Consider the following 27809-nt stretch of genomic DNA (forward strand, 5'->3'; position numbering starts at 1 on the left):
ATGTAATACTCAGTGAACTACTAAAAGATACTCCATTGTAATATAGTTGGAAAAGGTCGTTACGTGATGGTTTTCCATGGAATATAGATTTCTGTAATGATTTCTCTTATACCACGTGAATATTAAGATAGTTTATTAAGCTATTAACTAAATCGGCATACATTAAAGTAACGTTTCGGGAACCTTGCCGTTCCCCATCCTCAGGCCATAGGCTGTTGCCAGCCTCCTGCTTGCTGAATATCTCACAGAACGTGCAGTCGGAATTGAGATGGGTTCCTGAAACGGAACCGTAATATGTACTGATTTTGTTGATAGTTTACTTGGCTATCTTAATATTCACGTAGTATAAAACGTGCTGTGTCTTATGTACGGCGGCAATTAAACTTAGTTCAACTCCGCCACGGTACACTATAATGAATACAGAACTCTGAAAAATGGTTAGATATGAGTATAGGTGTTAGGTCTGTGAAGTACTTGTGTTGTTCCTGGCCACTTATCTACTAGGGAGCAGAGATCACTAGGAAGGCTGCTCTCTAGTGCCCGTCCACTCCACGAGGAAGCTGCCACAACAATATGCGTACTGTCAAAAGAAAGTGACAAGGTAAGAATCCCGCACCACAGGGAGCCCAAATCGGTGGTACCAGCACAAAAAAAAAAAAAAAAAAAAGAGAAAGGAAAACAAAATAAAGAAACTACAACAAAAAAGTGAAATAATATAAATGAAACATTTATATTATTTTGTATGTTGAAAAATACCTTAAAAAAAAGGACATTAGGAATGCTTGAAAAGAGGAGGGTATGGAACAGTTTCTCTTCTCTAGATTTTTATCCAGCAGTCGTCAGGTAGCCTAGTCAGGGCGTTGCAATCAAAGTCTCGTCGTGGAGATAATTAGAAGGCAAGGCCTGGTAGCCATTGTTTCAGGTAGACTTGGCCATGGCGAAATTGGGAGACACGTTGCAAAACAGAAGACTCAGTCGGCTTGATGCCAAAGCCGACTGAGTATGCTAAGTAGGGTAAGAACATGAACGTTAAAATTTCTTGGAAGATTTCAGAAGTTTCATTATTTACAATAAAATCATGTTCATTTCCAGGAGAAAAATGTTGAGACTTATTGCCGAAGGTCTTGGTAGATTGGGCAAGAATAAATTATGTATTGCCCGTCTTTGGTGCCACCGCATAAGTAAGAATCTGTAGAGATGAGATTTAACTGTAGGAGCTTCGCATTCGATGATCCATGTCCTGTTATTAAGTATACTGTGCAGAGACCGGGGAAAAATCATTTCTGTATAATGTTGGAACTGGTAAATGAAATGTCAGGTATAGAAGACTTAGTAACGTTACCTTTGGTAGAGAAGGACCACCTGGATTGCTAACACTTGGTGAGAAGGTTCCAGCATTTCACTTTTTCTTTCTTTGGATCAGCAGTAATATTTAGAAGGTAATAGATATCCCTTTTCTAATATAATAGCAGGGACCTTTATAAATAACATGAAGGTCAGCGAGTAAAGTCCTTGCGATAGCTTGTAGTGCCCATGTGGAGACTGTACGGCATTTACGTAACAAGGCCAAGAGAAAAGAACTTTGTATAGGTTCTGTTTGAGGTTCTGATAGAAATGGGATAAAGACAGTACTATACAAGATACGGAGAGTATTGTTTTCCAATCCCCATTCATTCCTAAAAATTCTGAGGAACATTGCGTGGGAATTATTGAAATCTAGATACTCCATTGTCTTATGTGTTCACATGTGGGACATACATTCTGGGTTTCCATCAGGGTAAGTCGCCAAGTGTACAAATATCATTATCAATGTCCTTCGTAAACTTTTTTCCTAACTTTTGCTATACTCAGTTCCTCGGTGAGTTAATGATACCAACATTTTATATTCGATTACATATACTCATGAACCAAAACATTGTGACCACTTACCCAATAGTGTTGGGCCGCCTTTCGCCGTGATAACTGCTGCACCCGGCGTGGCACTGACTGTACGAGACCGCGGAATATTTTCTCATGTGTTCTGGACAGAAGGACGCCCGGGAATTCTGATTGAGGAATGCTGCATTCCACCGCATCCCACAAACGTTCGATGGGATCAATCGGAGGAGTCTGGCGGCCAGGGAAGGCACACGAAATGGTTGGACATGATCCTCGAACCTTTCTGCACAATGCTGGCCTTGTGACACGGGATGTTTTTTTGTTGAAAGAAAGGGTACAGCGCTATATGCATACATGGTCACCATATAAAGCAAAACTTGGTCTGAAACAATGCTGAGCTAGAATCTAGCAGTGAGAGTGTTCGATGAGGATGAACGGACCCAGTGTTTAGTCCATGTAAATATCTCCCAAACCATATACCACCTCCGCCAGCCTGTTTTCAACCAACCGTGCAGTCTGGGTATAGCTGTTCACCTGCTCGCCGTCGATTACGCCTTCCCCCGTCCATCGGCATGATGGAGCTGGAACCTTGATTCATCACACCAGGCGACTCTTTTCCAGTCGTCTAACATCAGGAAAAACGGTTCCCCAGTGCAGGCAGAGGTGTCAATGACGGGGGTAAACAGGGACACATGAACAGATCGTCCACTCCGTAGGCCTATCCACAAAAGCATCCGCTGGATGGTGTCTGGAAACATTTCTCTGTGCGCTCTGGTTGTAGTCTGCTGTTAATTGAGGAATCGTGAGCCAGCACGTTGTCCCGGACAGCATGTCCCAACCGCCGTTCACCTCTATTGTCAACTTGTGCTTGTCTCACCGTCTCGGCAGGTTGGGTGGTTGTACGTTCCTCTTCGGAACATTCCCACCACACTTTCACTGTGGCAGCCTGCGGTTGCTGAAATGCATGCCCCGCCTTCTTAGCGCTTCAAGTCATTCCCCTTTCAAATTGTATAACATATTTTCCTTTCCCCATTATTTTATTTGTTTTTATTATTTTTTATTTTTTTTAAGGTCCTAGCAACTGAAATCTCAGGAAATTAGGTGGCAGGACCTGTCAGAGTAAATAATATCTAAATTACTGGGTACCTGGTCTGCCTCCACGGAGCTGAGTGCGGGCAACGTTGGGCCTCAGCAGGGGTCCTGCGGCTAAATGGCCAGAGGAACAACGATACACAACACTATATTTACAAGATCCACACACTTTTAAATCTCTGGCCTTCCCAGTGGTACATCCATAATGAAAGCAACGCGGAGATGGGGGAAACCCCTGGTGCCGTTTGACACTAAACGCACTCTACAGGCTTCGAACTGACAGGCACTACCGTTCCGTCACTATATATTCTGCGCCGACCGGTGATGTCACTCCTACGTACTGTGGGATGCGTCCAGTCTTGTAGACAGGGGTGGTATATCGAATTGTTTATCCAGTTTGTGAAATGCTTTGAGTTTAAGCATATGAAGTGTCATCAAAAAGTTCGAGGAACGAACTAATATTTCGGAAATGAAGCTTATGGCTATTTGATGAGTCACCTTCGAAGTAACTTCCTTGACATTGTATACACTGATTACAACGCTTCTGGAAGCATTCCTAATAGGCTTCTTTTGGAATTAATAATAGTTTCTGCGTCGCGTTGTGAATAATTCCCCAGTCTTGGCAAATCTGTGCCATTTCATGGGTGTTTACACGTGGGAAAAAAATCTTATTGAGCTATAAAGCCTGTGAGTAATAGTGGATGGGGGGCAACAATGGTTTCTTTCAGTTGAAGAAATTCTTGAATTTAAAGCGTTGACTGTGCAGGGACGTTTTCATGATGCAAGCCCCAGATCCCACTTGAAGCCCACTCTTTTGAACAGCTCCACGCAGTCGCCGTAGAACTTTTTTTTTTTCCTGGTTCACTGTTTGACCATGCGGGACAAATTCATAATGAACAAAATGAATGCCCTCTGAGTAAAATAAAAAAAATAAAAAAAAAACCGATGAAGTGATCTTCACATTTGATCGAATTTGTTGTACTTGGAGAAGTAGTCTTCCATTGAGAGGACTCGGTTTTTGTTTCCTGGTCATATAATAGCCATATACTCACGAATCATCACCGGTAACGATGGAAGAAATAAAACATAGGTCAGCATTATCAATTGACCAAAATCCTGACATGCGAGAACTCTCCACTCGGTGATCATCAGTGAGAATGCAAGGCACAGACTGGTTTGAAATACTTCGCATTTCCAAATGTTCAATTAAAATTGTCGTGTCCCACGAGGAATACAGATTTCACTAGCAACTTGGCAGATAGCTAAACGTCGATTACTCTTGATGAGATCACAAACACAAGAGACTGAATCATTGGTTTCTGAAGTTGAAGGGCGATCAGAGCAAGGATAATCTTCGATGGACAAGTGTCCCTCTTTAAACCTTGCGAAGTCTTTTCTGAAAGCTGTTTTTAACATTTCGTAGGTTCCTGTTTCACTTTTACCTAATTTGAAACAAAATCTGTAAATTCGCCGTTCAGTAAAATCACACATTTTGATATTCGACAAAACACCCATTCATGACTGCAATTAAACGGATCATTCATGCGTTACTGTCTGGATGAGTCACCGAACACGTTGCAAGAAGTCTTAAGTTGCTATGACGCCGCAATTTCAAGATATCGTCAGTCCCAGAACTTTTTGATCATCACACCTCGCTTGTATCTTCTCGTGATTGTTTCAAGGAATAATCTCCTCTTTGCTCTTCAACGATTCTTCTTTGTTGTTTCCCAGCAAGGAAGTCTTCATTGCTAATTCTTCCTAGGACCATGGTTCATTATGCACTTCTTGACCGGACACTGGAAGATGTTCGTAAACAAATTTTATTACTTTTTAAATTTTTAAATAGCATTGCAGTGCAGTTTAATAGTGTTGTGCAGAGATTTTTATTATTTATTACATTACAGTTTTTTTCCCCAAAATTATATGATAATAAATGATAACTATCGATAACGTGTTGAACATACAGATAAACTAGTACAAAGTTCAATATGAATAAGGATCATGTAGTTATGATCTTTTTCACAAGTAAGACGTTTACATTAACAACAAAGTAGAGAGGATAGTAGAATGACATAATAACAATGTGAGGAAAATTATAAATCAATATACAGTATCAAGAAAAATGGAAACAAAAGGCAATGGATAACTTGCAGGATACTAGAGATAAAAAAAATGGCGCTTGAGCACTTCGATTGCATTTTTTAAATGCTAAACTCGCATTAGATCCTGGGACTGTAAGGCAGAGAGAAAACTTAAGAAAGTCAGTCTATTAATGATTTAATTTTATGTATACGGAAGAGCATCTGGAAATTTATTGTAGTTATCTGTGGCCGCATAAAAAAAAAAAAAAAAAAAAAAAAAAAAAATATATATATATATATATATATATATATATATTTTTTTTTTTTTTTTTTTTTTTTTCTTGTGTGTGTGTATATATATATACACACACAAGTTGAATTCTTTGTTTCATCATACTAACCAAGAAAAAGTTAGTTTATTTTTTTAAACAGGACATTGAAAATAAGTATCAAATTGAACCGAAACCTTGTCCTAGCAAGTCGTCAAATTCTTAACCAATTGTGCCATTGTGTTGAGAAGAGAGGTAGTCTTCTGTTCTGTATAGTTAGTCCCAACCTTCAATATTTCGTGATTAGGCTTCATTACAGGATTCAAAGAATCCAGGGACGCTATTTCAGTAGGTCTATTGTGTTGGGTTTGAGACTCATTGGAAAAAATGTGAGGAAAAATTATATGCATTAACGCAAGTGTTCAAATTGTCCTCCATTCTCATCCAGGCATTGTATATTGCTGCACATTCTTCTTCTTCAATAGCTTGCCGTAATTCAGCGATTATTGTTGGTTTTGTGGCATTAACTTTATCTTTGAGGTATCCCCATAAATAAAAGCCCATTGTCGTTAGATCTGAAGTACGTGGAGGGAACTCAACACTGCCTCTTCGTCCAATCGATCTGTTTGGGAAAGTTTCATTCAGATAAGCCCTAACATCGCGATGAAAATGGGGAAGTGCCCCATCTGTTGAAAATAAAATTCATCATCATCATCATCCTCAAATTGCTCACGAATGTGTGGGACGATTGATTACTGAAGCAAGTTGAGGTAAACAGTAACAGTTGCATCAAAAAAGAATTGTCCAATCAAACCCAAGGATGATAATCCATACCACACTGTAATGCCCGGTAAATTCGAATGTTTTTTAGTAACATGTGGACTCTCAGTTGCCCAGTACGAACAGTTGTGGCGATTAATTGTACCATTCAACTTGAACGTTGCCTCATCACTCTAAACGATCTTATTGGCAAACACAGCGTCCTCTGCAGATTTTCTTAAAAACCACTCGGAAAAAGTTCCAACACCTCTTGTGATCTCGTGGATGTGCAAGGTCTTCCTGATCTTGCCTGTGTACATTTTTCAGTGCCATCCTCTTCAAACTTATCACGAATACGCGAACTTGTGGAATGCGTTGGTGGTTTAGTGTGGTATTTACTCCCAAACTGTCTCTGGATTTCGTTGCTTTTTCCAACTTCCAATACCACTTCAATACAAATTTACCCTGTTCAAATGTAAGTCTGGTCTTCTCCATTATTACCACCAACTGAAAAGAAAAAAGGTTACTGAATTATGTGCTGATAAAAAGTGTGTATATATTTTGTCCGCCACTGTGTACAGTGGCGGATAAAAACTGCATCACCTTAAAAAAAAAACTAACATTTGTTGTGAAACGTATAAGATGTTTTATTACAGTTATTTTGTTTGTCGCAAAGCAAAGGTATTGCGTCAGTTAACGCTTCTAGTGCACCAGACAGTAATTGCAAAGTATTGCATCAGCCGTTTCTACAAACACTGCGTTGGAAGGGAATACACGCCCATTAGTATCCTGTTTTGCAGAAGTATAAGCATGGCTCCATATGTTCAGTTGACACCAAGAAAAAGTGTAGCTGTTGCTCTGTCCCAGGAAGGGCTTTCTATGCGTGCTATCGGTGATAAAATAGGCTGCCACCAGTCAACAGTATCCCGGGTGCTGATTAAAGCGTGAAGCCGGTGTTGTGAAAAGAAGACCTGGATCAGGCCGTAAGAGAGTGACTACGCCTTCCCAAGATCGATATTTGAAAGGGCTACGCCTCCGTAATCGCCATGCTAGTGCTCCTGATCTAAAACTGGACTTTGAGATGGCCTCTGGTGTTGAAACAAGTGCACGAACTATCCAAAGACGCCTATCGGCCCAAGAAGAAGCCTTTGTTGACCCAACAAATGAGGAAGAAGCGACTTGTTTGGGCTAAAACGCATGTTTCATGGACAAAAGAGCAATGGGACACCGTCATCTTTTCTGACGAATCGAAATTCAATCCGCATGGCTCGGATGGGAAGCAATATGTTAGAAGACGAAAATCGGAGGCATACCATCCTGACTACATAGCAGACTGTAAAGTTCCCCGCCGGTCAGATGGTCTGGGAATGCATAACAAGCAAAGGAGGTGGGGTGAATTAAGTTTATTAACGGAACGGTGAATGCAGAAACCTACACTGCTATCTTGGACGAGTGCCTGAAACCCATTATTAGGGATTACCACACAGACACCCAAAACTGCATTTTTCAACAGGACTCAGCACCTTGCCATACAACAAAATTGGTAAGTTTTATGCTATTTAGATTTAATGATGAGTTTGTCTTCTTGTCTCACAAGGCTTAAAACATACTTGCACCAATGTTTTCCCTCGTTTTTCTCCCTTAAGGACCAGTAATACCTCAAAAATGCTGGCATTGCAGTGTTGGATAGGCCCGGCAACAGTGCAGATTTGAACCCTATTGAAAATTTCTGGTACATAATGTCGTCTAAAATTGCTCTGAAGAAGCCAACAAGTAAGATTCAGTTGCAGGAGAGCATTGTAAGGATACCACGAAATTGGGCAACCGTATATCCAGAAGTTTAACTCTGCCAGATCGTTGCAAGGCTGTAATTGCAGCTCGAGGAGAAACAACAAAATATTGAGGACTTATTTTGCTGATTTACAGTATATAATACTATTACGCTAACTTGCCATTTCAGTTTGTACATGTAAATGCAATAAAATGTATGTTTGATTTTCATTTCCCATATTTCCATTAATTACGCATTTTACCCTTTGGGAAGATATTTATAGTAATTAGGTATATCAGGTGGAGTCTTTTTATTGGATTTCATTCACAGAGATATATATCCCATCTAACAAATGCATTTCGAACATTTCTACAACCCACAGTGCAGAGCAAAACACATTTGCAAAATTCACAAGTGATGCAGTATTTTTTATATGTGTGTGTGTGTATATACAGGGTTATTCAAAATGAAGTCCAGGGTTTCAAACAATTCCTGTACACACATGAGCAGATATAGGAAGAAAGAAATATTTCCAGAATGCAAGTATAGTAATGAAGTTTTTTTACATACCTCATAAATGTTCAATATGAGAACCTTTAGTGATCCGGCAGACATCAATCGGAAAAGGAATTCTTCCCACACACGGCTTAATAAGTCAGAAGTGATGCTGTCAATGGTTTTGGTGATCCGATTTTTCAGTTCTGGTATAGTCGCAAGTAAGGGAGGCACAAAAACCTTATCCTTTACGAAACCCCCACAGGAAGAAATCGCATGGTGTTAGGTCAGAAGCTATGTCGCAACAGAGCGGAACTGGCGTCACAGGCAAACGAATGGCGGTATGCGTCCAGCGCCATCTGGTGGTTAGCCGTGCAGCATACCGAACAACGCGAGCGTGGGAACGAAACTTGAGATATTATGCGTTCTTTCGAGATGGCTCCAAATGATTAACACATGCGCTTTCCCAAAAAAAAAAATTCTGAAACACAAAAAAAATTTTGAATAACCATATATATAATTATTATTTATTTATTTTTTTTTTATGTAAACACGAGAGGTATTAGAACGTATAGTACTTAGTACCGTGCTTGGGTTGGAGGTTGAGAAGACGAAAGAAGATATTTGTTGACACTGGACTTGAACTTCTGTAGATTGTAATTTTCAGGTAATACGTATGAAGGAAGGTTGTTCCAGAAAACGGCAGTTGAATGAATAAACGAGGAAGATTTGAAGTTGGACAGTAAATGGATGTTGGCTGGTGGCGGCACGTGTTCGGACTGTTTTGAAAGAGAGCGGGAATTATAGAAGCCAATTCAGAAGAACAGTGCCCATGGAAGTATCTGTAGAAGAGGCATGCAGCAGAAACAGTACGTCTATGAGACAGCGAGTGGAGAGACTCTATTAGAGATGAATCATTAATTAACCTAACTGCCCTCTTCTGAATGGAATCAAGACGCCTGAGAGAGGTTTTGGGGACACCACCCCAGATGTGGGAACAATATTCCATGGTGATATTAGTATGCAATATATATAAAACGCAATAAAGATTTCTTACGCCATGACTGAATTTTGGCCGAAATTTGCAATGTAAAGATTATAATTATAGGTTTGTTTTTTTTACTGGGGAAAGGAAGAATTCTTTAAGTAGATTCATTGAAATGGGCCACACTCGATTTCTATCGTCGATAGAAATCGAGAAAAACAAAAGAGCAATGCTAAACAAAGGTTTGTCATTTTATGATGCGCCTCTTTACCTACTGAGGAAGGGTGTAAGATGTAAAATCTTACAAATATAATATTTTGTGGAGGAGGGAGATTTATTTAAAGTAAAACTTATAATATGGCAATATGGGGAAGCGAACCTTACAAGCCAAGGGATTAAATTAGACAACGTCTATACAAGGGGAGCGGTAAGTGAAAGGCTATTAGCAACCTAGGGACACTCTGACTCTCAGCTCACACAGGCAAACCAGAACAATAGAAACCTGTAGCAACTGCTATTAGTAGAAGGGTCAACTCTGGTAAACAATAGCGCGGTGGACCATGTGTTGTCGGGACATTTCTTTAATCGGTGACACCTGAAGAGGATAATAAGGTGGTAAAAACGGAACAAATGCTGGGAAGTAGATTTAAGTCTGTCTGGCTGGCAGTGATGGCAAGTTTTATAGATCGTGGGAAATTAGTCTGCTAAAGTATAACTATAAGCGGCTGACTTCAAAGGTACAGACAGCCTGAGAAATTTTACAAACTTCTTAAAATAAGAAGTTAGATCGAGCAATAAGGAATCAGCTTGAGAAAATAAAACGGGCAAATAAGAAGAGAGTGGAAGTTGATAAGATGAGTAAGATTGGTTAAACTGAAAGCTAGGGCGATTTTTTGACATACGTACGCAGTACAGAAAAGGAGATGAAAAAAAAAGTGAGTGAACAGGGAGGGACAGACACAGGACACAGAGTTGAGAATTTGGGAGTGTTTTGCGAAGATGAGATAGGAGACAGATCCCCGAGTTGAGTTATGTGGGTGTTTAGGAAAATGAGTTAGTGGGATTCTAAGTTGAGTTTTTGTTGGTGCTAGGGAAAATGAAATAGTCAGTGGACACAGCAGTCGAGATTTTCGTCGAGATAGGTAAAATGGGTTTGTAACATGGACAGTTGAGGGTTCTGTTGTGGTAGGAAAAATGTGTCAGTTAACAGTTGAGTGTTTGGTCGTGGTGGGAAAAGAGAAGGGTAGCGCCCTGTGAAGTTTTCTTCTTAAAAAAAAAGTTCTTAATAGTTGGAGCGGAAAAACGAGGGTAGCTCCCTATGAGTTTTTCCTTGTGATAAGTTTTAATAAAGTGGAGTGGAGAAGGAGTTAGTGTGAGATGCCCTATGAGTTTCCCTTGTGATAGGTTTTAATAAGGTGGAGAAAGAACGCCATTCCCAGTGCAGCAAAGAGTTCCTAAAAATCATCTGTAGCAAATTCAGGTGTAGCTGATGAAAGAGATCCCCAGAAGGTACCCTGAGAGCCAGGAAAGCTTGGAACCTCCCCGGAAAGGAAAGAAAAAAGATAGAAGTAGGTGAGATGTTATTAAGTACTGTAAGTTAACAAGGACTGTTAGTGAAACAGTATAGTGATTAATTAATGAAAAACAGAGATAGCACTAGAAGTAACATGATAGATAAATTATCTCTTAAGTAAATTATATATATATACTAACAGAGTTAATTAATTCAAAAAGGTTATTGTAAAATGCAATAGAAACAAAAGATAAGTAATAGATTAAATTGTTACCAAATGATTATAATATGTTAGAAGGATCAATGGACACTGCTCATCGTGGACTGATGTTATTAGTGGAGTTCCTCAGGGCTCAGTGTTGGGTCCATTATTGTTTTCTGTATTTATAAATGATATTGATGATGGTATATCGGGCTTAATGTCCAAGTTTGCAGACGATACAAAGTTTGGCAGGGTTGTCAAGGACACTACTGACACTATGCTGCTGCAGCAGGATCTGGATAGGTTGAGCAGATGGGCTGAGAGGTGGCAAATGAAGTTTAACATTGACAAATGTAAAGTACTACACATGGGAAACAGCAACCCCAGAGCAATGTATCAACTCTGTGGTACTACACTGACAGTGGTAGAGAATGAAAGGGACTTGGGGGTGGTTGTGCAGGCAGATATGAAGTTCTCTGAGCAGTGCAGACGGGCTGCAAGAGTAGCTCATGGAGTATTGTCAATGATATACAGGAATTTTTCCAGCAGGGATAAGGAGGTGATTATTCCATTGTATAAGGCGATGGTCAGGCCACACCTAGAGTACTGTATACAGGTCTGGAGGCCTCATTTCAAGAAGGATGTAGAGCTGCTGGAACGAGTACAGAGAAGGGCAACAAGATTAGTGAATGGAACAAAGGGGTGCTCTTACGAAGAAAGGCTTAAGTTTTGCAGATTACAGTGTCTGGAGACTAGGCACCAGCGAGGTGATCTGATAGAGGTGTATAAAGCCTTGAATGGTTTAAGCATGCTCAATGCTGATGGGATTCTTCCTCTAGCTCAGAAAAATCACCTGAGAGGGCATAAATTCAAATTGAGGAAAGACAGATGTAGGATAGACGTGCGGAAATTTGCCTTTAGCCAGCGGGTGGTTGGTTGATGGAACAGACTTCCATCCCTTGTGGTGGAGGTTGATAGCCTAAATAAGTTTAAGGCTCAGCTGGACAGGTATTTTGAACGAACAGAGGGGTGAAGTGGAAGTGGGTTTTTTTTTTTTTTTTTGGCTGATGCTGCATAAGCTTGCTTTCTTGCATCAAATGCCTCTACTAATGCTAAAGGATAATAAAGTTTATATAAGAAGTTTTGACTATGTTTAAGGACAGATAATTGAATCCTATGAGAAGTTTTGATTATGTTTTAAGGATAGATAATTGAATATAGTGTTTGTATTAATGAAAAATTGTTGGTCCAACTGAAAGACTAATAACAAATAGAGACTTTAGGAAAGTTATGATTGGTCTTCAGTGTATTGTAACCGAATGGTGAGAACACAGAGTATAATGATGAAAATAGGATATTGATTGTTAATATAAGAATAATATATGCAAGGTATCTTTGACTTAACCTTGTATGCATATTACATGTTTTTTTATTCAATTGTATATTATGTTGTATATATGTATGTAAATAAAAATTGTTGTTTGTTAATTTGGAGTTTGTTATTCCTGAACACGCAGCCTTTCCGAAGGGAATTATAAATAATAGAGAAGTTCCCTTGAGTCTGGAATTCTCCTAGGAAGTAAGGTCAGATGCGTAAGTGGGGGAAATAAGAATAAAGTGAACAAGCACATAATAGGGAACAAAACGAAATAAGAACAATAAAACAATAACTAAATATATAAATCATCATCTTTGTTTTCCACCCCCCACAAGGGACATTAACATGTTATATTTACTTTGTGAGATGTTTGATGTATTCGTATTCACTTTATGTACGTAAATTTTGTGACTGTAGGCTGAAGCATTATCTTTAAAATTTTCCAGAGTTTAGCAATTTCATACGAATATGATAGAACTACTTAATTATTTCTGATGTAAATAATAACTGTATTATACAGAAATGTATTAACTTCCAAATCTATAAAATGTTACCAAACGTTTGACACTCTTATAAAGCGAAATTTCGCGTTAGTGTTTGGAAGCCTGACTTACTATTTTCTCAATAGTAGATATAATGAAGATATTCAGATATTTTGTTAATCATCTGTTACTGTGTGATTTGGGAGGGGGGCAGAAGTCCAGCAAAATCTGGTATACGATACCATTCCATAACTGTAAATCTTCCTAATCACTCTTTATTAATGAGCTTTATTAGAATGTTCTAATATTTGTATGTTCCTTTATTAGTGTAGAAAACACTAAGTTCGGGCAAGATGCAACTCGTAGATTTGTGTTGGTTTCTCCATTTTTTGCCTTACTTATTCACGAAGTCCCAATATTTGACTTCCAAATTTACCTTTAAGGATACGGTGGGTAACCAGTGCCTATCCATATTCACTGGGTCCATTTACAAAAGGTAAACATGGGCCACCAAGTGCTCTTTGCTTCTTGTACGTGTTGGGCGCTCCCTGTTCTCTCGTGGCTTGTGTTTACTGCTCATCCTTGGCACGCAGAGAATACGCCCCTGTGAGTACCTCCCCAAGAGATCCGTGAAGCCTCTGTTGAAACGTATAGAGAGGAAAGTACTTTCTAGATTTTTCCCCCACCCAGGTTATAGCTACTAACTTTATTAATGCATGGGCACATACATGTCAAGTAACGCTGCCTTTTTGGGACACTTCAGGAGTTGACTTCTTCCGTTGGGTAGAAGCTACATAAGAAATTGTAATTAATAATCTCCTTACAAGACAGGTATTTGTTTTCAGTATCAAATAGACTAACTTTAGACAATTTTTGCGCCTTTTTAGGCAGAAAAAGTTTATGCTTCCATAAATGAAACGAATTATAGGACAATAAACGCAAATCCTTTTCTCGTATATGTTTACATAGTAAATGACAAGATCTTTTGGCTCTGTCAGTGTACACATACCGCCTACAGTTCGGCCTACATAAGACGTTTTGACAAAGTACAGATACGATCATATGTAGGAGGGAAAGGAGCTGGATATTCATAAGAAAATAAATGACAAAAATTCCGTAATGAAATGCAAGGATTTTCGGTTCTAGTGCCAACTCTTAAGCCTATGACTAAAGTGCTTTCCATTTAACTTCCGGCTATTTTTAGAGACTTAATTACCCGGAAAACAGGAATACTGCGGTAATACAGACATTACTGTTATAAAGCCTAATCGGTATGTGTGTGGTATGCACGTACACAAGCGTCTTGAAGTTAGCTGAGTGTTTAGCACCAAAACAACTAAGAGCATGAGTATATTGTGTTTGCCATTGTGTGTACGCTTTGGTCGTTTTGCTGGATGAAAAACCAGAATTTCCGGGAAGGGAAAACTATACAACTCTCACCCGACTAAATTTTTTATCAAGTAAAACATCTGTCTATTTACTTCAACTGTAATTGTGGTTAATTTTTCTTATTTAAGGTTCTCCAAACACTTAAGTTTAGAGTGAATAAAATTCCAAAGATATTAAAACCAAGTTAATTTCATGTAGAATTAGAACCAGAACTAGTGTTCACACTGACATTTGTGTAAGAAGATAGAATGAAATTCAGCACAAAGCAGCATATTTTCTTTTTCGATTCAACGACGACTCTGTTTTGGGTAGTTAAATGTAGTTAAGGCTACTCACGTTATAGTATTTGAGAGGCTTATTGTTGTTTGGTTTTTAGGAGCATTAGCAACTAAGGCCATATTGCTCCTGGGATATGTGGTGGTCATTCCCCGACCTTTCCGTATTTGGTGATCACGGGCTCGAACCCCGGTCTAATCAAGAAGCGTGTGCTACGCACTGCCGCTCCTGGCTACGGAGGCGCCATTTGAGAGGCTAGGAGAGAAAGTCTATCATCCTACAAGTCCATTACGGCAGATTTATAGCATACGTTAGCTAAAAACATGAACAGAATCGCTAAACGAGACGCTACTCTTATAATATTCAGAACGTAACTTCAGTTTGAACGATCAATAAAGACTACTTGACTTTGTGTGGACCAAATACCAGTAATTTCTGATTATCCATTTTATGCCAACAGTATTCCTAGGGATTCGTGAGCTCCAAGGGGCACTAGTAAATACAGTATTTTATTCTTTAGTACCTACGATACTTTAGAAGAACTGTCGAAGTTGTTTTCAGAAGAAAGATTTCTTTCTAATTGCAAAGTCACACGTATGCCTGTTTAGAATAAAATGAACATTTTAGATATTTCAAGTCAAGAATGTAGGTTGTTTAATGCCAGACTTGTGTTTTGTTTTTATTATTCTTGTCTTTTTTTGAAACTGGGACTGTAGTTTGGGCTATATGGGGATTAGTAACTTAACATTACAGAAACTTAATCTCATATTAGGTGCTTTTGGAGTTCGGTATATCATTCCATTTACATCTCATTAATTCCAGTACTGCTTGAGTTTGGGTGGGATTATATCAGGACTGAAATGTAGAATTTTTTTTTTTTTTTTTTTGGAAGAATTTAATCCTTACCGGTACATTACCAGTTTTTTCGGTACAGCCTTATAATATTGTGGAAACTACAGACACATTATTAATTTTTCGATGGCAATATAAATGAAAAAAAAAATAATAAATAAAATATATATGTGTAAATAATTTAAAAAATATTGTTTATAAAGTTCCCTATCAAGCTAAACGTTTATTGGAAATATTCAAAATATTTTTACAGGGCCCCATATCGGCTTACTCCCAGCACTGGTTATACGGGCAGATGTTTGCAGTGTTTTCCACTTTTATAAAAAAATAAAACAGTTTTAATATAAGTGGGAGGATTTAGAAATTAAGAAGCGCAAAAACGAAACATTAAAGAATACGTCGGTATACTGTATTATTTGAAATAATACAGTATCAAGAGTAGATCTCGGAAAAAAGTACAAAGCAGTTTCAGGTTAACGAGGCCAGTGATGTATGTAAGGATGCATATTTAATATCCCGTAAAGCCAATAATAATAATAATAGTGTATTTACACTATTACATGCAAATACAGTAGTAAAGTAAAGTGTATGTAAATAGTAATAAGTTAACCCTCGTGGGTTGCACAATTAGTAGAATCGCTGTCCTCCCAACACCGGATGGAAAAGACCCGAGTTCGAATCCCATCAATGACATGGAGTTTTTACGGCCCTTTTTCACAACATGTCAGAGTTAGTCGCTTTCAGGTGAGGGTAGCATGGTTTCTTCCCTCCGGAAACTCGGGTTTTTTGCCCAGCAAACAGGTAAATCGACCACAGAACAAAACTCAATTTACAGACAATGTATGCTACGCAATATGACCTGTCGCTAATGCGCTAACAATCAATCAGTAACTTAGTAAAGATTTTCTGTTATATGAACGTATGAGTTAACGTTCAATTTGAACAGTTTGACCGCTGAAAACGATTACTGCAAGCATTCTTGTTAAAATGATTAGCTGTAAATTGTTCTAACATTTGATGTGCCAGAGTATAAACTGATCATTTTATGGTGGGAACGAGTAACGTTGAAGATCTTTTTAATAGGTGCCATAAAAGAACAAATTACTCTGGTGTGTCTCGTTGCTCTTTGGGACTGCATGCTGAAATCATTCATCAAATGAATAGTCAAGAGAATCGAGTTCTAATCCCAATTCAGTCATACAAACTGTTATAAAAACCGTACTTTAATTAAAACTTGGCAGTTGATATCCACTTTTTAAAGAATTTTGAGAAATGGGATCGGAACATATGCATTTACTGTCTACAGTGAAACGAGATGGTCATCCAAAGGTGAATGAACTGAGAAATTGGTGTGCATTACATTTGAAAGAAGATATCATTAATGCAGACTTTGTTGATTATCTCTTTAACTTTGCTTACTTAAATGACATTTTTCAGAAGAGTTAAATTTTCAGAATTTTTCATTTGGTGAATAATCAGATATTCATTCTTTGGAATGACAAAGTGAACGCGTTTATATAAAAATACGATTAGAACCAAAGCAATATTTCTGACTGTAAATTTCTCCCTACAGGACAACGAAATTATCGAAGTTTCTCTTTTTGTTGAAAGATCTGATTTTTTGTTTTTTTTTTTTTAAGTTTTCAATAAAAAATCGTACTTTTAGAAATATTTTGCAACAGTTTAGATCCCTTCAACTGGATTAGAGATCGTAACGAAAATCCTGATTTGTTAAATATGAGTAGTGAACAGGAATAATATTTTGATCTCTCCACTGATTCTTACATGAGAATCGGGTTTAATACGAATCTCTTATGGTTTCTGGTTGAATGAACGACAGGACTATTATGTAAATAAGCATTATGTGAGTTGATCCCTTTTGTAACTAATTGTGTGACGCAAGTTTTTCAGCTCGTGTGTCATGAAAAAAGAAAGAACTGAGAGTAGCCATTTCAAAATGCAACCAGGTTCAGAAAAGTATTCAATAAAACAAGTCTGTTTTCTCTCTCTCATATAATATATACATATATATGGGGCTGCACCCCAATGGTGTGTCTGTCAATGCATATATTTTTTTGAATTTATGTAATTATGGAGCTATATATTTAGAATTTTTGTAGAATCAGAAGGCGAAAGAATAAAATGGTTACGCAGTTAACTTTTTAACCTTTAATATTTCCCTTTTTTACGTTTTGATATAACAAAAAATATAGCTAGTCAGGCGAAGTTCAGAAGGAGAATCAGTAAATTTTCAGAAAAACGGTATTAATGGAAGGGATTTTCAAAAAAATATATATGATGTAACAACTCTTGCTCTATATTTATTGATAATAGACCGACTGACTATTTCAAATATTATGAGATGAATATAACGCGGTAGGGTTATATTGATTAATAGAGTACAGTATTTAACAGCATAGCTTACCAAAAAAAAAAGACGAATAGGCCTCACATATATTGAAACTATTCTTTTCTTCTAGCTATCCTGAGCTCTTCTCCTGGCTTCAGAACTAATGATTTACTGTACAAGGTAAATATAAATAAATGTGGATATTCGTCACAGCTTAGTGTGTAGGGTGCTCACGAAACATCTTTCATAACATAAGTATGACGTTGACAGAGCTTGAATGACTAGGTAGTAAGAAACCTTTTTTTGTTTTGTTGTCGCCTTTACATGATTGTATTTGAAGAACGCATATATGCTTCCAGCTTTGTTAATGCCATACTTGTGTTATGACTGAGGTGTTTTGTTTTCACCCTGCCTTAGCTACACACTAAGCTGTGAAGATAAGAAACGTGTTTTGTTTTGATGTCACCTATACATGATTGAATCTGATGAACGCATATACTGTATATATAAAAATTGAAACTTTGGTATTCGGTTCATCTATACTGGCAAAATTAATGTGCTACGTTTACTATTCTATTATTACGATATTTAACCTTAAATTTAAAATCTCTTTACGGTGTTAATAAAGAAGGTGGGTACCCAGATTATTGAGTGTTGTTTTATAAAATATTTTTAATGGATAACGGATTCGCATTTTCAGTGGGAAATTATTCAAGAGAGAAAGCTTATACAAGATCAGCAAAAAAAAAAAAAAAAAAAAAACACAAACCGACACCTTCCATTTCACCTATTCATTCTCTCCAATAGTTTGGTTCTTCCTTGAATTTATTTTAGCCATCAACAACAGATGGAAGCTTGTTCCAACAATCGACCACTCGCTGTCTGAAGGCAAGCTTCCGCACATTTATTCCCAATTTTGTGTGTGGTCTGAGCAAGAGGAAGAATCCCAACAGCAGTGAGCTTGCTCAATCCATTCAAAGCCTTAACCACTTCAATCAGATTCACCCCTCAGGAAGCTTTTCTTGGTATGAGCCCCCCCCCCCTTTGTTCCCCTCACCGATCTCTTTGCCCGTCTCTGTACTCGTTCCAGCAGCTCTGCATCCTTCCTAAAATGAGGCCTCCAGACCTGTATGCAGTATTTAAGATGTGGCCTGACCCTCTACAATGGGATAATCACCTTTTTTGTCCCTGCTAGCACAACTTCTGTATATCACTGACAAAACTCCATGAGCTGTCCTGACAGCCTGTTTACATCTCTCAGAGAACTTCATATCCGACTGCACAATTACCTCCCGAGTCCTTTTCATTTTCCTCTACCCTGAGTTTAGCAGAACACGGTTGGTACGCTACTCTCGAGTTACTGCTAACCGTATACAGTACTTTGCATTTATCAATGTTAAACTTCAATTGCCATTTCTCAGCCCATCTACTAATGTTGCAGTAACATAATTTTATTACTGTCATTAACCACCCTGCCAACTTTCGTATCATTTGCAAACTCGGACATTAAGCATGATATGCCTTCATCAATATCATTGATAATTTTAGAAAACAATAATTGGGCCCAACACCGAACCTTGGGGGGGGGGTCTCCACTAATAACATTAGTCCACGAAGAGCAATATCCATTGATTAACACTGTCTTCTCTGACTCAACTATCCCTTTATCCATAGCAGCAACTTGTTCTTAATGTCACACTGCTCCAGTTCTGATTAAAGACGATATTAGTTACCGTCGGTCGATTACATGGACAAATCTAGTTTCTTTAGAAATTAGAGGCTAAGTCTAAGCGATGTCACTACCACTAAGGGACAACAGCGTCCCAAGACGATCGATGGTAAAACTTAACATATAGTAGTGTTATTTTGTAAACTTTAAATCTGATTCACATAACCAGCTGTAATTTATCACTGAGTGATCTAATTAGCATGGACCTAATAGTTTTTTTAGCAGTTCGACGTTTTGGATCGATTTTATTTTGAATATTTTTTATTAATTTTTACTATACCAATAAGTCTTTGTCCTGGTTCATTTAATAGTTGCTCAAGGGCTCGCTTTCCATTTTAAGATCAGAACTTAATAGTGATGCGAATAGAGCGTATAATCCAAAAGATTTTCGGGAATTTATCAGTCATTAGCTATATTTGTGAGAGTGGCTCAAGTATGAATGAAAATTTATTTTATTTTTTATTACCGGCTTATTAAGAAATGTAGGGTCGCGAAGCAGCTCTGGTTAATATTGGGTGGAGGGATATCCATTTAGCAGTAGTAGGCGTGACAAGGCTAATTTAATTGGTATGTAGTATCGGGAGACAGGCTGGACAAGAAATCGGTCCTGGCAATGACAAATACCGTCATGAACAATTAAAATTCCATTCAGAATTTATATTACAGTGATGAAGGAAGTCTTTAGCTAAAGAGGAAGACTATTTGGAGAGGTAATAATGCTTTGTATTATTGATGCATAGTGCCAATGAAATATTATTTAAAACATTCGACATATGTAATTTCCCAAACCCAAGTTTTCACTTTCTGAAGCTGCACGTTTGCCGATATTATTCAAAAGTGCTCTATGGTATATTACTAGATGGTTGATTGATAATCAAACTATGAAGCACATTTCTCCCTGACTGACGCACAGCTGCTTTCAATCAAAGTGTATGTCTCATAGTTGTTTACTAAATTAAAAAAAAAAAAAAAACATTTTAGAATGCGGGGGCATTACGCGATCCTAGTTTTCTTTTAAAAAAAATTCCATTTCCACATTTTAGGTAACATAACTTTCTTTTACAAACAAAATACTAAGAAGTATGCTTTTTTGAGTGTAAAAGAAAGTTGGGTTACCTAAAATTTGAAGAAAGTAACTTTTTTTTTTTTTAAATTAGGCCACCCACTAATACATAAGTACTAAATTTTTTTTTTTTTTAATATATATTGTCTATATTTTCTTTGCCATAGTCTGTTTCTTAGTGGTTGGCCCTACTAATTGCATAACTGATTCCCATTCAATGATAGGCAACAATTTTATACCATTGCATTAGATTGAGTAAACTAAATGCTCATGGCATCCTTACTCTTGAACAACACAGCCTTTTCAATTGAATTTCAGATTCTTTTCAATCAAAATTACGCCACGGAATTATTGGACGCTTTGAAGGCTTTCCTTTCTAACGAATGAGAAACATGTCATGAAGTTTTAAACTGTTTGTAGCGTGATTTTTATTGATTTAGTAAACGCGCAACGTCGGGAAGCGAAAACTTAGGGTCGATAAGTTACATATGCCAAAGATTCTCATAAATTTTAAAAATTTAATTTCAAAATTTTTAATTATAAATTGATTTTCAGAAGTCTTCACGATAGGAGACTACATTCTTTCACTGTTCATGATATTACATGATTTTTTTTTTTTCATACTGCTACCCTTTTGTTTAGATGGCTTTTATTATTATATTTAGTTTAATATATGCAGTAATATTTTATAATAATAAAAGAACGTTTTGTGTGTCAGCGCCATAGTTTAAGTTATGAAAATTTTTAAACGCATCACATTATTTGTATGAGTTATTAAAATTTCGGCTTTGCGTCATAATTGTCACTTAAAAAGCATTAAATTAATATGCATTGAATATTTGTTGATATTAATATCATTTTTATTAATGAATTAATGGAACTGTGTAAAATAAGATAAATATTCTCTCTTAGTAAATGATATAATTTCCATGTCTATAAATGAGATAAAAGCTTTAAATTGAACTTGAAAATTTGCAATATTAATTAGTCAATGCTATAAATGAAACGGGGCAGTATAGATTAAATGAAAGAGCTTTAATTCCATCGATTACTCACATTAGACGTTCGAACACGACTGTCCAGTTTGGCAGCTTCTTTGACTAATACTGTAAGACAAATAAAAGAATATTTTAATTCTATGAATCAATTAATTAAATAAATTTAATGATTAGTCTTGCAGTGGCAGAATCAAGCATTGCAGACACAGTGCTAACAGGAGGAAGGATAGCTCACTAAATCAGTGTCCGTAAATCTGTTAAGTGAAGGGGGCAACATAAACATTTTTAGGAGTCACTGGCAAAGAAAAGTCTGGGTTCAAATTCCGTCAAGACGAGGATGAATTATTGACGTTTTTCACATCTTGGCAGAGGGCAACATGGTTTCCGTCCCTCCCCAGAAAAACAGTCAAACCGACGATTAAATACCCGCCACTTAAAGACAATACACTGATGCCTTTAGTTCCTTTGATTAAAAAAATATTAGAAAGTATGAATCAGAGCTGTAATACTCAATATGTTCTACGTTGATAATAATATTAGTAAATTAATAAGATTAGTTTACCTCAATATAGTAACGTGGAACACTTCCGTATGATACCCTCCAGAAATTAAAACGGAAAAAACGAAAAAATCGACAACTTACCGGTCCATTAAAGTAAAATATAAATAATTAAAGTAAAATATAAATAATTAAATAATCAATTTAACACAATTCAAAATCAATTCAAAACGATTAAAATTCAAATTAACGCAATTAGAAGGAAGGAAGATCGTTTTGAATATTTTCGTTATTCTTTTAATTGCGTTAATTTGAATTTTAATCGTTTTGAATTGTGTTAAATTGATTATTTAATTATTTATATTTTACTTTAATTATTTATATTTTACTTTAATGGACCGGTAAGTTGTCGATTTTTTCGTTTTTTCCGTTTTAATTTCTGGAGGGTATCATACGGAAGTGTTCCACGTTACTATATTGAGGTAAACTCCTCTTATTAATTTACTAATATTAAAAAAAATATATATTTAAGGAAATACATTTGGAAGAACATTCAACAACTCGCCCTAATGACAACCGCTCGAGTGCATCCACCCAACAGGCAATGCGTTTGTTGAAAGTCTGCCCAAATTAGGACGGTTGGTTGGTGTTTTATAATCCAAACTAGGAAATGAAACAATTGTAGCTTATAAGGTGAAACTGCTTCTGTAGAAGCCATTAGAGAAAACAGTTTCAAATTCTACATATTACCCCCAAGAGACCACATTCTGCTTTGCCAGAGCTATCCTAGCACCAAAAAAAATGATGCGCTCAGTCAGGGGCAATTCCAGGATTTCTAAAGTGGGGGGGGGGGGTTTAAAGCAGTGCTAAGCTTTGTTCATGTAGCAGCAAATAAATCCACATTATTTTGCTAATGGGGAGGGAACTTTAGCCCCTGCCTGGGACTGTTCTTGCAATCAGTAACCACAAGAAAAGGGTTTTAAACTCAAGACTGGTGCACCCATCATGTGTCATAAAAATCTAGTACCCCCCCCCCCCCCGCAACACGTTGCTGTGGAATGTGATTGATTGTTTAGAAGCTCATGCCATTGAAACCACCATCATGATTAGCTATGTGGCAAGTCGGATGTGTACATTTCTGATCATTTTCCTCTGATCTTCCATTTAAATTTATGCAGCTCCAGTTTCTCTTTGCCTAAGTTTTGCTGCTGCATGTCACGGTACAAACATTTATTTAAAGTTTTTTTTTTTTTTTTTTTTTTTTTTTTTTACCTCAACCTGCAAAACTCATGTTTTATACAGTCAACTCAGCTGGCTTCTCTAGGGTTGGTAATAGCAGATCTTTTCATCTTGATGCCAAATGGCAAAACGCTCAACATTGTCTAAGCAGGAACTATAGCTTAACAAAATGAAGTATAAATAAAGCTTGATCAAAAATTCGTTTCCGTGTGTGATTCAGAACTGGATTACACTGCAACCTGATTGAAGCCGGGTAGTTATTAATACTGTAACAAATACTTTTTTTTTTCTCCTCCAGCTATCTGCCTCGGCAGTCTGCTTCCATATTTTCATTATGTCTGGTATGAAGCGGACCGAATTCCAGCAACAGTATAGTTTGCCAGAACTAATGAACCACATCTGGAAATCTGCCAAGGACTAAATGGATAAATAATTAAATAAATTAAAAATAGGTTGCCCGACATCTTGTAAAGTGGTGAAAGAGAATTTTTACCGTCAAGTTAACTTCAATAAAAAAAGTTCTCAAATAGTAAAGTGAAACATTTTTTTTTTTTTTTTTCTAGAGGGGAAAAATATATATAAATAAATTCGCTCACTTGTTTAAATTTATTATATTTCGTAACTTTCCTTTTACCACTCGACCATTAGGTCGACTACTCCAAGAGCTGGATCAGTTTTATGTATGAAACAGATATTTGTAACCATTCATTCACATTGAGGAATTAAAACACTTTTTTGGCATAGGAAATAGGGTTAGAGGAAGTAAGCAGAAATAGTACACAGGCGAGAATTCGGGTTAGTTCGAATTGTTTACGGATTCTTCTTGTCATTCTTTCGGGGAAACGTATGGCTTCTTTCCCATTCTTGCTGGATGTGTGTCGCACTGCCTGCCTTTCAGAACATTTAAAATCGCGCTGAATATCAATATGGCATATGCAATTTTGTTTTAATAGCATTATTAAGGACCGGAAATGTGTTTTTGTTTATTTGTCTTAATGAGCATTATTAGAAATCATCCAAACATTTCAATTCGAGGGGTTAACAAGTTTGACTTGACTGCTTGGCAAAAATACTGCACAGCTTAGCAAAACTGTCACTCCTTCTTTATATGTGTTTATCTGAGTTGGCGTCCAAAAAAAAAAAAAAAAAAAAAAAATAGTATTATGTAAAGAAAGCGCTGAGTAGTAAATTCTCTGATGTTAAGGGCAAGCTTCTTTATTTTAAAAACTAGTTTGACCTAGAACAATTCATAGGTATGCAATGAATAATTTTCTTTCTTCTTCGTACTTGTATATTCAATAAAGTAATTAAATGAAAATAGTACGTTTATTATGTTAACCTGGAAATATTTAGGCAGTACCAGCTCTCAGAGATGGAAAAAGTTTTGTTTCATGTAGTAGGAAAGCGACATTTCGTTATAAAACTTATAAAGGTGCTTATAAAACTTTAAACGGTCCTGAATTGCGTTGTATGAAATAGTGTTATGGTTTTAATCTTGTTGCTTTCATTATTGCATTTTTGTTTTCAGAGGCTTGAATGAGAGATGTTTATATCACCTCTATGATGAGGGTTTATCTTACCTGAATGGATATCCCTACAGATAAAACTTGAAATTCCTGTTGACCCATGCCGAGAAGCAAAACTGGCGAATAGTAGCAGGACTTGGTCTTAAGTGGCACAGGCAGTCTTGATTCTTGGCATATACTTGGGATAATCAGGCTCTGTATATTCATTTATTTAGGTGATATAAATAAATGCTTGTTCCACATTTGAGTGCAAATGTATCAGACAAATTGATTTTATCTGGCGTATGATTAAGTGTTGCCTTGCATATGAATTTTTTGAAGAGACTGCTAAACCTATAAATGTACTAGCACACATTCTTGAATATTTTTCAACGAAGTCAAAATTTCAAAAATGTTTCATTAACAAAGTAAAGTGTGAGTAATAGAAAGGTCAAAAATAATATTCCAGGTTAACGTTGAGTGATAAGTTTATTTAATCAATAAATTTGATATTTAATTTTTTTAAATCTCTTAATTTATATCACTTCGTTCAATTTTTCTTTTAAAAGAATCAAGAAATAGTTTTTTTTTTGGGAGGGGGGTACACACATCTATGTCTAAATTTTTTCACATTACCTGAATTACTAAAATCATGCATGAAACTGTTTCATCCATTACACTACTGATATAAGCACCACTGTTTTGTTGGTGCTTATAATATCCTTATTTACAATGTTAGATATTTGTGAAAATGCATCAGTTTTCTTAATTTAGTTTTTTGAAAATTAACTTTTAATTTTCAAAAACATATTAAACAAAAATAAACTTAAATTCTGTTTAATATTATAAATTCGATTCCACGTTGAGACTTTTTGAATGATATGATTTAGCTTTGTAGATGTAAAAAAACTACTTTTTTCCATGTTAATTACTGCATCTGTACAAAAAAAAAATTATAGAAACATTTTAAATAAAAAAAATAAATAAATTTAAGTTATGTTTCTGAATGTATTTTTCATGTTTTTTTTTAATTTTGGCTAGGGAGTTTAAATGTAATCAAACTGTATTCTAACAATTGCTCAAGTTTATTGCACCACTGAACAAGCCACGGTGATGAGGATACAGTAGATTTTGACCATCACCTAAACAATATCCTACACAAATTTGGCACACCACGGACCATAGTTGGTGAATTTCATTGACAAACTAGGTTCAGAGATTACCTTGAGAAGCGAATATCATTAGTTTATACACTTATGGTGCCAGGGACGGTAGAATGTTAGAGCTTCTCCAGTCTGCATTACAAACCCCTTAATAATAAATACATTCTGTAAGAAAAGACCTAAAAGATGAACATGGTTCTCACCAGGTAATAAAACAATGAATGCGGTTGATTTTATGATGAATAGAGAAAAAAGCCTATAAAAATGATTTGATGAACAGTTTTAAATTCAGTACAGACCATTGCCTAATCCCGACAATAATGCAATTTTAGACAATGAATTAATTGTGAGAAAGTTATTTTAAAACAGGATGTCAAACTCGGACTTTACTCAAACATGGAAAAATACTGCATGGAATTAAGAAACAGATTAGAACAATTATCTAATTTAATTTTAGATAATGTGCAAGAGACTTGCAATGCTATTTGTAAAGTTTTAAAACAACTATTTTAATAGAACATCGTGATACAAATGATTTAAAGGGAAAAACCGAAACGATTGGAGTAGTGTAACGATAAAATTTGAATATGCGGTCATTTCGTATCGATTTAAGTAAGAAAGCAATGCGAAATGACTTAAAAGACAAGCTTATAAGTAGTGTAATGCATGAAACAGTTTTATGAATGTTTTTAGTACTTCGGGTATATGTGAAAAAATTGACATGTTCCCCCACCCCAACTATTTCTTGATTCTTTTAAAAGAAAAATTGAACGAAGTGATACAAATTAAGAGATAAAATTTAAATATCAAATTTACTGATTAAATTGTAATCAGTACCGTACCATAATTGTACTGTAAGGGCCAAAGAAGCACTGACGAACAATGGTCCAATAAAAAAAAAAAAAAAAAAAAATGCAAAATACAATAGGTGGTAGTAACGGGTTGGGATAACAAATCGGCCTAGCAATGCCGGATAATGTAACCTTGGAAATAAGGTGTTCTTCAGGGAATGCGCAGTGGGAATGCAGCAAATTAGTGTAACATTACTGGAATATTTTCACATATTTTCTCCAGTGCATAAAAACTTGAAATTCATGAATTTTAAAATTTATATTAGTGTGAAACCTTTAAGTATCACCACTTGCCATTATCTTCACATAGGTCTAACTTAATTGTTTGTTAGATGTAAATGATGACAACACTGGAGGGCTGCATGTAGCCTGCCAGTATTGAATATGCCATGCCTAGTATTATTCAGTCTTTTAGCAAGAATTATAGAATTTGAGTCCGATTGGACTGCACTCTGGCTCAATTCTGCATTTGGGAGTAGTTGTGCTGCTAGGGCAAATCCTGCTGCCAATAAACAAAACTGATTTTGACATCACTTCATCTGTGTAGTGTTTAGAATGTATTTATTACTAACAGTCTAAAGATCACAAGTTTTGTGGGTGTTTTCTTTGCTATTTTATTCTTTAATCCAAACAAGAGTAAGTTTTGTTAACATTTTTCTCAGAGCAACTTTTTAAGTTTTTTCACAAAAAGCAACTAAGTGAATAGACTGCTGTAATAAAATTATATAATTTAATTAATATAATGCAAATTTAGAAAACTAATTTTATTTTAAATGTATTTTCCTGCATTTAAAATAAAATAAAAAAATTTCATTAATCTTTTTTAGATTGATGTTTTTGCATTAGAACTTTCTGGACATCAGTGTATAGTGCACTTTTCATTTTATAAATGCAATGCTGTGTTAAAATTTAAGGTTAATCCTGGATATAAATGTGCCTTTCAACCACGATATTTGCTGCTTAGCTTGATTTTATGAGGGGGAAAAGTAA

General features: G+C 36.3%; 1 protein-coding gene across 2 annotated transcripts in view; it reads left to right on the forward strand.

Moving 5' to 3' along the window:
* LOC150076119 (neo-calmodulin-like) overlaps positions 1-27809 on the forward strand; it is a 94002-nt gene that overhangs the window by 32678 nt on the left and 33515 nt on the right. The window contains exon 2 of one of the 2 annotated variants that reach the window (XM_090387727.1): positions 17903-17952. The exons of the other annotated variant lie outside the window; for it this stretch is intronic. The gene's annotated coding sequence lies outside the window, so the exon portion shown is untranslated. The remainder of the gene's footprint in view (positions 1-17902; positions 17953-27809) is intronic. 2 annotated transcript variants of the gene reach the window in all.

The sequence above is a fragment of the Mastigoproctus giganteus genome, chromosome 13 (assembly GCF_048544385.1).
Source record: "Mastigoproctus giganteus isolate SK-2022 chromosome 13, ASM4854438v1, whole genome shotgun sequence".
Classification (NCBI taxonomy): domain Eukaryota; kingdom Metazoa; phylum Arthropoda; class Arachnida; order Uropygi; family Thelyphonidae; genus Mastigoproctus; species Mastigoproctus giganteus.